Source organism: Pan paniscus, chromosome 2 (assembly GCF_029289425.2).
Source record: "Pan paniscus chromosome 2, NHGRI_mPanPan1-v2.0_pri, whole genome shotgun sequence".
Taxonomy (NCBI): Eukaryota; Metazoa; Chordata; class Mammalia; order Primates; family Hominidae; genus Pan; species Pan paniscus.
Window position 1 is genome coordinate 152,989,329 of NC_085926.1, and position 13,117 is coordinate 153,002,445.

At 39.1% G+C, this 13,117-nt stretch overlaps 1 protein-coding gene across 9 annotated transcripts in view; it reads left to right on the top strand.

Moving 5' to 3' along the window:
- Positions 1–8,633: 8,633 nt before the first annotated feature.
- The window catches only part of MME (membrane metalloendopeptidase), a 101,257-nt gene continuing 96,773 nt past the window's right edge, over positions 8,634–13,117 (top strand). Inside the window, exon 1 of one of the 9 annotated variants that reach the window (XM_003806098.5) lies at positions 8,634–11,160. The gene's annotated coding sequence lies outside the window, so the exon portion shown is untranslated. Of the gene's footprint in view, positions 12,422–13,019; positions 13,109–13,117 lie in introns of those variants that run through there. The other 8 variants (XM_003806097.5, XM_063602990.1, XM_003806099.8 and 5 more) reach the window with 8 other exon arrangements.

The window sequence follows — 13,117 nt, forward strand, 5'->3', positions numbered from 1 at the left end:
GTCTGACACGGTGTCACTGGTGTCATGATATCAGCTACATTTTTTTGTTTCTATACTTTTAACTACATTTCACATTCTAACAGGCCTAGCATAGCACGTGCTAAAGTAGCACAAGTTTTATTAAATTAGGCTTAGCAGGCATAAAATCTGAAAATACAGAATTTTGCAGACCTAGAGAGTTATTGAAAGTTTTTGAACATCTGAGTGAGTAAAATATTCTAAGTTTCTATTTAATCGACCAGGAAATAATGTGAACAATGAATTGAGATCAAGAAAAGATGAAATAGTGTCTTTCTAAGGATAATGTTCAAAATGTTAGTATAATAATCCAGGGAAAATAAGAGAATAGAATTTCTGCTGCCTAATGTTGGCTTTGGAAATAAAGTGTAGGGAAAAGGATTCAAGAGATCCTGTGGAGTTGATAATGCTGAGATTTGTAAATTCATTGTTTGTTGGGGAATAATAAAGGACTCATCGAAGGCCACTGGGATGTGTCAAGCCTAGATGAACTGGAACAAGGCTGAGCCTGTAAAGTATGTAGGTTTCACGAGCGCATGGGTTTGTGAAGCATTCTACAAATGAAAGGAAAAGTGGGGAATATGTTGGACTAATTGTTGTAAGTTTGGGAGTTGTCTGCCATGAGATCAAAGCTGAAATAATGATACGGATAAAAACAGTCAAGGAAGAAATCCTAGAAAGAGAGAGATGAAAAGAGACGAAATGATGCTTTATTTAGTAGGCAAATGGAGGACAAAGAGGAGGGAGAGACCAGTACAATGTTGTAGAAGCTAAGAGAACTGAAAGTTCAAGAAATAGATGTATTAAAGATTAAGAAATGTCATCAGGCTAGAAATAACAGAGAAAATTAAAGATGCTTTCAGTGAGAGGGATGAAAGAATTGATCAGCTCGGGGCAACTCAGAGTTAAGAGAGGTTTGTTAAGGCCCAGGATGACTGAGCTCACAAGTGAATGACTTGGAAGGAAGATGAAAATCCCAGTAATTGAAGAGCACTAACCTGGCCCTTTTTCTTTGAGACACCTTCAAATAATATTATTCATATCATTCCTTGTTATAATGTGAAATTTTGCCTTAGCAATTTATTCATGATATTACGGGAAGAGAAACATTGTACTTTATGGAGAACCCTTCTTACTTTTATTAACACCTACTTAAATAGTGACTGGAGAAATTAATATCACCCTGAATTCCTAGGCAGGAAGAAACTCACTGGGTTTCAAATGAGTAAAAAGCAATACCATCAGATTAATGGACTAGGAATAGGCTCCATTACCTTCAGCTATTTTAATACCCTAGTACTCAACAAGAATGTGACTCCCTTGCCCTTGTCCATGTGATGTTGGTTAACATCAGCAGAAGGACCTTATTGAGAACTGCTTCCCTACCCAGCCCCAGAAGCAACAGGAAATGGGTATGACCAGAGGGAACAGGAAGAGACTGTTTTCCTTTTGGAATGTAACTGCTGCCTCTACCAATAACCACTAGATAAGACAGGTGGACGATGCAAACAGACAACAACTCTCCTATAAGAATATAGTTAGTGTGATTGAGACAAAAGCAAGACAATCATATTGTTTAATGTTTTTGGAGCTATTTTTCAATTATATACAATATTGCACTAGTCAAATGGGCCCTCTTAACACTTTTATTTCTTTAATTTTTCTGGCCTAGTTTTAAAATTTACGGTACATTAATGTGCATTGAATAAGCTTTTGTGAAATAACATCCTCAATCACTATACTTGAAAAGATTTCTTACATTAAAAGCATCTTGTGACAAGGAGCAGTTCGTTTCTTTAGGATTTGACTTTGAGATATTTTAAACATTATAATGAAAGTATACACCAGAAGCCACTATGTACATACATCTGCATAAACAGATCAGGATGAGTTTTTAAAAGTGTTCTTTTTGCTTGGACTTAAAGGATCTAGGTAAATGCAATAATCTGACTTGGTAAGAATGCTTGTGGTAAGAATGACCAGCTGATGAAAAGGATTAAGAATGATGGGGTTCAAGATAAGCTTTATCTTTGCAAAAGGATTGGTACGGTACAAAGCATAAATAAATAAAGCACGGAACATAAAAGTCTAAAATTTAGATATTTCTGTTTCACCTGGCACTTTTCCTGGAAGCATTAAGGATCCAAGAGAAGTTGGGAATTGATTACATTTTGAATATGATTATTTCAAGTTAAGACATATACTTTCCCACTCAGGAGTTGCTTAGAAGACGCATTTCTTCACCTTGCTTGTCCTAGTTTTGATTATCTGGAATCAGCACCTCTGCCAAACATCAGAGTCAGAAAGAACCAGAGATTTAAAGGTTAATCATGCCAAAATTGAACAGATGTCCCCCTGAGAAAAATCTGGGGTGTTTGGGTTTATTCCTGTGGCTGCTGCTGTGTAGTATTCAATACCCTGCTCTCGCCCCCAGAGTCAGGGCCACAGCTGTCCACAGGAAATGCATCAGAGAGGTCTAATGTGAATGAATCATATGCACATGTTCCTTGGTATGTGGTGATGGGCATACCAAGGGCTCAAAATCAGCCCTCCCTCCAGGCCAGAATTGGTTCCAGGCTTGTGAATGCAAACTATCCACACAAGTTGTGCTGTGAAACTACCCTCCTTTCCCCTTTCTCTGCATATTGCCAGTAAAGGAATTTTAGTGTGTTGCTGGGATGAAACACATAATCATCTGGGAGACATGAGGGGATGAGCATATCTCTGTAACTGAGCTTAGTCACATCCTCATACGCGTAGCACGTGCAGCATGTTAGGGAGGGACTTTCCTGCCCGACCGTATCAGCACATGGAACAGTTTAGCCAGGGAATAGGCCCAATTCTATGTTTTGAAATTTAATTTTCAGTCACTCAGCTGTAGTCAATTGAAAAACTGCTTAGTGAGTGACTGTTTTCAAATAATCGTTTGGTAATTATAGGGTATTTTTTCTTGAATGAAATTTGGAGGTATAATATTTCTGAGTCGTATTTCTCCCATCATCACAATTAATTATTGCATTTGGCATGTAACAAATATTTAGATGTTTTACCAAATTGTCAGGAGTGGCAAATATCTCGTTGTATGACAGTAATGCTACAATTTCAACAAGATGTCCATCATCCTATCCACAACTCACCACCACCACTATCAAATGTTCCCCATCTCAATGAAGTGACAGATCTATCCAGTTGCCTGATACTGTAGGAGTCATTCTGGATTCTTTCTTCTTTACTTTCAATATGAAAAAGTCGCTAAGTCCTATGGATTTTACCTCAAAAATCTCTCCAATTGCCTTAGATCACTTATTTATTTTTAAAATATCTCTCATAAGAATCACTGTCCTAGCCCTTTAACAGATCTCCTTGCCTCCATCCTTTCCCATCCTCCTCATTCCCATCAATGCAACACAGGCATTATAACGGACACTCGGACTTTATTGCTCCACTGCACAAATTCCACCATGCCAAAAAGAGTAAACACTTTTCCATCACATGCAAATCTACTGTAAATGCTTGTTTGCATTTTTCTTACCCACTAAACTGTGGATTCCCTGATTACATAATCATTACATCTTCTGTTTTCTTTGTATCTATAATATTCTACACAGAGTTTTCTTGCTTTTTCATTCAACATTATTTTTCTCATTTGCTTAGCTGCAACTGGTTATTTTGTATTCTGTGTAGTTTAGCTGCATTTGATTTGTTTGTTTGGTTTGTTGGTTTGTTGGTTTGTTTAGGGCAGTTGGTTATTTTGTATTCTTTGTAGTATTCTATTTTATGAATGTATTACAATTATCTATCCATTCTCCTATCAATGGACTTTTGTATTGTTTCTACTTTTTTGAAAATTATTATAGACCATGCTGCTACAGAATCTTGCACATATCTGCAGGTTTTTTCTGAGACTGCACATAAAGGTAAATTTGTTGGGCTGTAAGTCATGTGTTTCTTTAAAATTTCTGGATAATATAAATGTTTTCTAAAATTGTTTACTGAAGTTTACCAAAGTTTAGTTTTTTAAAAACTATGTTGGCCTATCAAAACTTTTATTAGCCTATAAAATGTAATGTTTAGAGTTATCGTTTCCTTGGAAATCAATAGGATCTCTGCTGGAAAAAGTTCATTTGCATGGTTTTAAACAAGAATCATTGGTATTGTTATGTTTCCTACAAATTACTAAACTAACATATTTTCATCACTACCAGTTTCCAACAAGGGCAAATTTTTCCGAGTTGTGGAATAGCTTGGTCAATGAAAAGTCAACCGAAGGTGCATATCCCAATAGAATCACATAATCTCTGGAGGATCTACTAGCCAGGGATCTGCAAACTACAACCAGTCAGCTAAATCCAATAGAGGTCAGTGGCCCATTTCCGAGCCTACAAGTTAAAAATGATCTTACATTTTTAAGAACAAACAGACATTAAAATGAAGAATAAATAGAAATGACCACAGCACAGGAGATGTGCAGTCTCATTAATTAATAAGTAAATGCCAGCTAAAACTCCAAATAAAACCAAGTCTTACTCACCTGACTTCTTATACACCACTAATAGGAATATCAATTTAGACACTAGTCAGTGCATGAAGTCTACTAAGCCTTGTGCACCACATTAATTTGCTGTAAATAGAATGTTTTAAACAATAGTAGTGGGTAATAATAAAACACAATGGCATTAATTTTAGAAAAGAGTATCAATTTGTACAATCTGCCAGAAGAGGAAAAAAAAAGTGTCCTTGTAAAGAACAAAACCAATTATTGGCTGCCTTTTCAGTAGAATTCTGGCCATTGGGTAGCACAAGGGTAGCTAAACTTGCTCTGTATCAAGCCAGATAATAAATGTTTTAGGCTTTAAGGATGATTTAAGTCTCTGTTGCATATTCTTTTCTTGCCTTTTTTTTTATAATGCTTTTTTAAGGATATGTCTATATATTTATACCAATGCCTATCTGTCTGTCTATCTATAGGACTGTAGATGGGTCTTTTAAAGTTGTGTTTTCTCATGTTTTTCTCTTGTAAAAACGCAATTAATTTTTTAATATTGATCTTTTATCCAACAATCATATTACTGTCTTATAAATATGAGTAATATTTTGTAGATTACTTTGGTTTTTCAGTATTGATGATCATACTACATAATTTACCAATATTTAATTAGTTATTTCTTCTTTTCTATTCACTTCTCTTCATCTCTCCTTCCTTTTCCTCTCTCTCTCTCTCTCTTTTCCAACTACACCATCCAGTCCTTCTAACACAATACTTACTATTGAACTCATATTTAATTTTAATTTGAAGGTAAAAGAAAACTATCTCTGGTCATTTTTATGTACTACTGCATCAGTTTACTTTCTTAGGATTTGTTGTTTTCTTTTTCTAACTTTCTAAGTTATATGCTCACCTCATTAAATTTTAGCTTTTTCACTCTAAAATAAAATTATTTAAGGCTACAAATTTTCTGCTATTGATAGATACCTCAATTGACATATATTGATAAGAAATATTTTTATTGCATTCAGTTATAGGTTTCTTCACTTCTGTTATGATTTGCTCTTGCTCTTTGATTTATGTGTGTGTGTGTGTTTCTTTTCTTTCTTTCTTTTTTTTTGAGACAGAGTCTCACTCTGTCACCCATGCTGGAGTGCAGTGGCATGATCTCAGCTCACTGCAATCTCCGCTTCCCACATTCAAGCGATTCTCCTACCTCAGCCTCCTGAGCAGCTGGGATTACAAGCACGTGCCACCACACCCATCAAATTTTTGTATTTTTAGTAGAGGGGAGGTTTCTCCATGTTGGCCAGGCTGGTCTCGAACTCCTGACCTCAAGTGATCCTCCCGCCTCAGCTTCCCAAAGTGCTGGGATTACAGGCATGAGTTACCACACCTGGCCAATTTATGTGTTATTTTAAGGTGTTTGTGTGCATTGTTTAACAATTTCTAGATGTATATGTGGTTTTATTTTTATTTAATCATGTTAAGGTCCAAAAATGTGTTATGAAAAGTCTTTGAGATTCACTGAAGCTTATTTAATAGTTTGGCATATAATCAATGTTTATAAATATTCCATAGGTGCTTAAAAAAATGTACAGTCTCCAATTCTTGGATGAAATGTTCTATATATTTCTATTGGATTATCTTTTAATATTGTTATCCAGATCTTCTATATCCTTACTGATGTGTGCACTTGATATATCAAATATTGAGAAAGGTGTATTAAAATCACCCATTAACATGGGTGATTTTACCCTTTTCATTCTTATATTATTTTTTGTAGTATTTACTTAAAATTTATGCTACTAGATGTAATCAAGCTTAGAATTTTATCAATGTTATCAGCCTGCTGAATTGATTAATCTCTTTTTTTGGTAAAATTTTAGTTTTGTTACAACCTTACTATACCAGCAATCCTTCACTTATATTTGTTTGATATATTTTTTGAACTATTTTACTTTCAACTATGCTATAGCCTTATGTTTTAAGTGTGTCTCTTTTAAACACAAGACAGCTGGATTTTGTTTATTTGTTTGTTTTATGCCAATCTGTGTCTTCTAACTGGAGAATTTGGTCCAATTATATTTATTGCAATTAATATATTTTGATTTATTTCTAGCATTTTATGTTATACTTCCTATATATTCTTCTCTAATACTTTTTATTTTTCTGTCCTCCTTTAGATTGACTTATGTTTAATTTTATTTTTTCTTTCTGCAAAACTTGACCTTATGAACTCTATTTTTATCTTTTTTGTGGTTGTATTAGTACTTTTTACATACATAATTAACCTAATAAAGTCTAAATTATACAATTAATCAATATCATTATCCTTCTTTCCAACAACGTAAGTAAGGACTTCATTTTATTTATTTAGCCAGGGTCTCACTATGTTGCTCAGGCTGGTCTCAAACTTGGGCTCAAGTGATTTTCCTGCCTCAGCCTCCTGAGTAGCTGGGACTACAGGTGCACGCCACCAGGCCTGATTGAGTAAAGACTTCAGAGTGCTTTAATTCTAATTAAACTCTCCCAGCTGACACACCCCGTTGTCTGGTTTTTTAGTTGATCTTTTTTATCACCATTCTTTTATTTTTGTTAATGTTTGCTTAGATTTATTTATGTTGTTACTATATTCTTTGCTTATCATTCTTTCTCACATATCAGATCTTCCATAAACTATTATTTTGCTTCCTAAATTCATTCTCAAGAAGTTCCTTTGGTTACAGTCCATGGTGGGAAGTTTTTCAATTTTTATTTTGAACAGTCTAGCTTGGACTACTTTACCATAGATCTTTAACTTGGAAATACTCAGGCTACACAATTAGTATAAATTCTAGTCCTACATCCATCCAAAGTCTGGCCAAATCATGAATTCTTACAGAAAGTTTTTGTTGTAAGTTTACCAGCCTGAGTCAGGACTGAAAAAAGCAAGTATATCTATGTTTCTTGTGGAAGAGTAGGGGTGAGGAGTGGGAGTTGGGGCTGAGTTTCATTTTTTGTTAGCCCACATTTTCACTTTGCCCTGGACTACACTTTGTATGAAGTCCCTTGGCACTTGCAAGTCCTGTTAAAGTGAAAGCTCTAGGTCGCTTAAGTCCAGTGAGGCCTCTTGAAATGGATAGATACCACCAGGACAGCTACTGTTTTCAGCACTCACATATCCTTCTTGATTTTTTTGTCGGTGTTACAAGAAAGACATCTTGATCCAGACCCCAAAAGAGGGTTCTTGGACCTCTTGCAAGAAAGAATTCAGGATGAATCCATAAAGTGAAATCAAGTTTATTAGGAAAGTAAAGGAATAAAGAATGGCTACTCTATAGGCACAGCAGCAGCATAGGCGGCTTGACTGAGTAAACTTACAGTTATTTCTTCATTATATGCCAAACAAGGGGTAGATTATTCATGAGTTTTCAGGAAAAGGGGCAGAGATTTCCTGGAACTGAGGGTCCCTCCCCTTTTTAAACTATATAGGTTAACTTCTGGATGTTGCTATAGCATTTGTAAACTGTCATGGCACTGGTGGTAGTGTCTTTTACCATGCTAATACATTAAAATTTACAAATAATGAGCAGTGAGGACCACCAGTGGTCACTTTCATGGCCATCTTGGTTTTGGTAGGTTTTGGCTGGCTTCTTTACAGTATCCTGTTTCATCAGCACAGTCTTTCTGACCTATATCTTGTGCCAACTGACCTCCTACCTCATCGTATGACTAAGAAGGTCTCACCTCCTGGGAATTCAGCCCAGCAGGTCTCAGCCTTATTTTACCCAGCCCCTATTCAAGATGGAGTTGCTCTGGTCCAAATGCCTCTGACAGCTCTCTTTGTTTTTGGCTTCTAAGATTTTCTTTTACTTGCCTGCTGGCTCAATGGTGCATATAAAAATGCACTATAGCATTTTTAAAGGACTTAAAAAAATTCATCAAGCATTTGTGTCACACACAGTGGTTTTTAAGGATCTATTCTGCAAACTGCTAGAACCAGTGCATTCCATTCTTAATAACTTATGTATGGCCACCAGGAGGGCTACTTTCTCCTCCATTCCTATAAGTAGCCGAACTGAGTGATCTTGGACCACCTCAGTAAGCCTCCGTTGTCTAAATTTACTTACTGTAAATAGTTGGGGACTCTTTAAGATCCCTTAAAAAAATTATCTCAAACTTGCACAAACTTCTGGGAGGAGATTTAGCATTCTTGATTTAAAAACAAACAAACAAACAACAACAACAAAAACCCTAAGTTTCTAATCAACTTTAATGAAATCAAGATATTGTAAGGCAGATGTGGGTAGTCCAAGCTACTTAAGAGGCTGAGGCTGAAGGATTGCTTGAGCCCAGAGTTAGAGACCAGCCTGGGCAACACAGACCCTCATCTAAACAAAAAAACAACAACAACAACAACAAAAAACAGAAAGAAAAGAGAAAAAGAAAAAAATATTTGTTCTGGGAAACCAGTTACCAATCCATACTGTCGACTATCAGCTGAAAGTCAGAGTCTAAAATTAACTCTAAGTAGGCATTTTTTTTCTTTTGTCATACATTTTAAGTAAATCCTTTTTTTTTTTTCCTTTAAAAGTGTCCTCACTGCCAGGCATGATGGCTAACACCTGTAATTCCAGCACTTTGGGAGACCGAGGTGTGTAGATCACTTGAGGCCAGGAGTTTGAGACCAGCCTGGCCAATATGGAGAAACCCCGAAAGTAAAAGTACACACACACACACACACACACACACGCGCGCGCGCGCAAAATTAGCTCGGTGTGGTGGTGCGTGCCTGTATTTCCAGTTGCTCAGGAGGCTGAGGCAGGAGAATCGCTTGAACCCAGGAGGCAGAGATCACACCACTGCACTCCAGCCTGGGCGACAGCACGAGACTCTAGGAAAAAAAAAATTCCAGTTGAGATGCTTTCCAGGGCGCTAGTCAAGCCCCGCATGCTTATTTGTGGGAGTGAAAACACCAATATTTCGGGATTGTTGTGAGGACTAAATAGTGTCTGTAAGATGCACAGAGAAAGCGTAAATAGACGTGAATAGCACTTGTTAGGTCTACACACTCCATTTTTCCTCTATATTAATCGAATTATTTAAAGATTGGTTAGCTTTTTGGGGAAATGTCTCTCCATTGTATTCCACTTATTAGGATGAACTACCTTTTCTCCTTGCTTTTCAGCTTTCTCTGCTATGAAAAAGATGGAAAATTTTTTAGCACAAGGGGACTCTTCTCAAGCAGTAAATCATTTTGATATTAAAAACAGATAATTGCAAACCCAGTTTTATTTCAGTATGAATTCCGCAGTGGAGTGTGAATATGTGTGTGTGTGTGTGTGTGTGTGTGTAATTACATGTGATTCAAAAGAGGAAAGGGATCAGTATTAAAGGTACTTGTACACTGGAAGCAAAAAAAAAAAAAAAAAAAAGGAAGTTTAGTTCCTCTGAGCTCCTTGGCAATTATAGCTGCTAAAGGTAGCTTATACAAAGAACCTGCCTTTGTGCCTAAAGTATTTATCTCCTTGTTTGTATTTACCCCTTTGAGGAGGAATCGCTGTGTCTTGAGTGAAAGGGGTACGCTGCTTGCTTGCATTCAACTGTGAGGGTCCAGGCGCATTACGGCTGATTTCAGTAGGTAGAGCAGACACACTTTAGTTTATTTTTCTCTTTCTCACTCCCCACCCTCAACCTCCGATGTACACACGTTTTAAGAGTCCCTGAAGTCAGGAGGTGGGAGCGGAGAGTTTCAGTTCAGATCTTGACATCAGAGTACTTCGACCAAGAAAAAGAAAGGGAAGAAAGAGGGAAGCGGGGTGGAGAAAGCAGGAGCAAGGAAGGAAAGAAGGAAACGGGGAGGGAGAGTAAGAAAAAAGAAAACGAAGGAGGGAGGGAGAGAGGACATTTAAATGAAGAAGGAAGGAAGCTTGGATTCAGGGAGGAAAGGGAGCGAGAAAGAGAGCGAAAGAAGAGCGTGAGAAGAGGCAAGCATTACAGTCTCCGGTCCACAGGGGAGAGATGGAGCCCTCATCAGGACTAGAGAATCCCGAAGAGCCCGTGTATTGTTTTCTTGAAAGCCCCGAAGCTAAGCAATTCTAAAAATGTTTAGCAAAGCCCTTTTGGGAATGGTGAGATGGAGGGTGGGGAGGATGGGACATTTTCATTGCCACCGCCCGCCCCCCGTCTCCCTGGCCCCCTCACATGAAGTGACTGGATTTGGGAGACCTAGCGGAAACCTTCAGGTCACCCAGGGAACTGCTCCTCTCGCTGGTCCTGCAGCGGCGAGGCGGGGTGGGGGGTGGGGGGGGGTGGCCGTGAGAGCGCCGAGACGCGCGGGGCGCGGAGATGTGCAAGTGGCGAAGCTTGACCGAGCGCAGGCTGGAGCAGCCGCCCAACTCCTGGCGCGGGATCTGCTGAGGGGTCACGGTGAGTCTCTGTGGGTGCGGGTCGGAGAGATGCCCAGGTGCCTCGTCGCCCCACGGCCCGGGCGGAGGCGAGTCCGGAACCTCCCCCAAGTCCGGCCTCAGCCTGGAGCCCGCGCGCCTTGGGCGGATGCACCGACTGAGAGGCGCTCGGCGGGGCTCTCAGCCCGCCACTGCCACCCGGCCCCGTGCGCTCATTGGTCGGGATGTGTCTGCTCAGCAGCCTCCAACTTCTCCCGAATCCCACTGGTGAGTCCCAGGAGAGCGAGCTGAGGGAGAAAGGTCCAAAGGGCGCGAGCGCCCAGGGCGCTGGGAGCCCGTGGGACGGGCACGGGGAGGGCAGAGCCAGCCGAGGGGAGCGGCTGCCGGGAGGTGCGCTGAGCAGGGTCCGCAGCTAAAGTCCAGCGCGATCCGAGCGCCCAGGACCCTGCGGCCGTGGAGGAGGCGTGCCCTGGGAAGGAGCCGCTACTGGGACCTGAAGAGTGAGGGGAGGGAGAGGGGCCCAGAAGGTGACCTGGAGGAGGGCTCTGGAAGTCACGTCAGGTTGGCTCTTCAGGTTCATTTCCATAGTTCCCTGCGGCCTCTGCCTTGGGGAGTTATGTTTTGTTACCGAGATCCGCGCTACCAGATTGCACCGGGGCTGATTTGGGGGCTGGGAATTTGCCATTCTGCTGTACAGACACTGATTTTTTTTTCTTCTTTTTAAAAAGCAAGGTTTGTTTTCATTTTGGTTTCTGTCGGATTTTCTCATTTGTAACTCACTTTTCTATTTTTACTTTTCTTAACCGGAAGATCTTTTCATTATCCCACCTCTTCATCTTGCTTTTAACCTGATTTCCTATTATATAATTAATGTTTAAATCTCACATGGGTTGGTCGGTGCGGGGCTGGTGTGTCCTTTTGTAGATGAAAGTTTAAGACCTCTTAGCTGGTTTCAGTCTATTTGTCTGGTTTCAAAATAAGGGTAATTGCAACCAAATATCCCTCTTTAGCTTCTTGATCAAGTCGATTCCTCCCCCATATATGATTCAAATGGCAATTTTATTAAACTGAAAACTAGTACCTGACTTGCAGCGTCAGCATTTGGAAAGTGCTTATCGGCAAATCGACTGTATGAAGGCGTGTAGCTTCATTCCCTGCCATTTTTGTGGGTTCTAGCACTTTAAAAAATTGTCTGGTAATTTCTTGGACTTAACGCTGTGTCTTTGGTTGTAGAGCAGCACTAACCAGGGGAGTAATATGGTTGGCACTTCGTGTCCAGAACTCCGTATTTCAGGCTGGGAAACACCTAATTAATGTCTGGGAAACAAGAAGATGATTTATCCTGAGTACCTCTGTCCTCAGCTTCTGCAGACACAGTCTAAATATGGAAACTGTTTCTCCTTCTTCCTGTGCCTCAGTTTCCATAAAACAAACTGTAATTGCATAGCACAGCTTCAGGAACCTGCAGATATAAGTTAATGTTATAATGTGCTGTGAAGATGAAAACTGCTTAGCTAAGTCTAAGTCTGTAAGTCAATGAGATTTCCTTTTTAACAAATCAGTTATCCAGGTTTCCTGCTTTGACTGTCTGATATAGTAATGCTTATGCTCAACTGGTATAAGAATTGCTGCTTTACATTGCTTTGAAATTAAGCTTACACTTAAAATAGTAATTTATTCTGTTGGTAATATTGTCGAGCTGAAGTTTGCAGGTTCTTGTTATCTTAGACCTCCTAATTCTCTATTCTCGTCTGTGGCAGTGTCCACTTTTCCGTTTAAACTTTTTATTTAACACATCTTCAGTTGAAGTGAAATATTTTAAGAATACAGGTATGTTTTTGCATACCCTGCTTTATATGGGACTATAAGCGTCAACTTGGTATTTTTTTTTTGTATTCTTTTGTTTACTTGTCCCCCTTACTCTTCTTTATGGGATTGGGTGTGGTTAAGTTGGATATTCAGGTATTTGGGGTTTAGTCATATGTTCCACAGTGAGATTCCAGATACTGTTCCCTGATGTCTTAAAGAAAAATTGTGAACCTTCCAATTTAATTGGAATTAACTGGAAATGATGACAAAGTTAATTAGGAGATTAAACTTGCATCATTTCTGCTTTTGCTTGATGCTTTTGAAAAAAGGCTACTAAGGGCAAAAGACTTCCTTTAAGAATTTACAGAGCATTTACAAGAGGGGGAGATGGAGGAAGCCTTTGCAGGTGATTCAA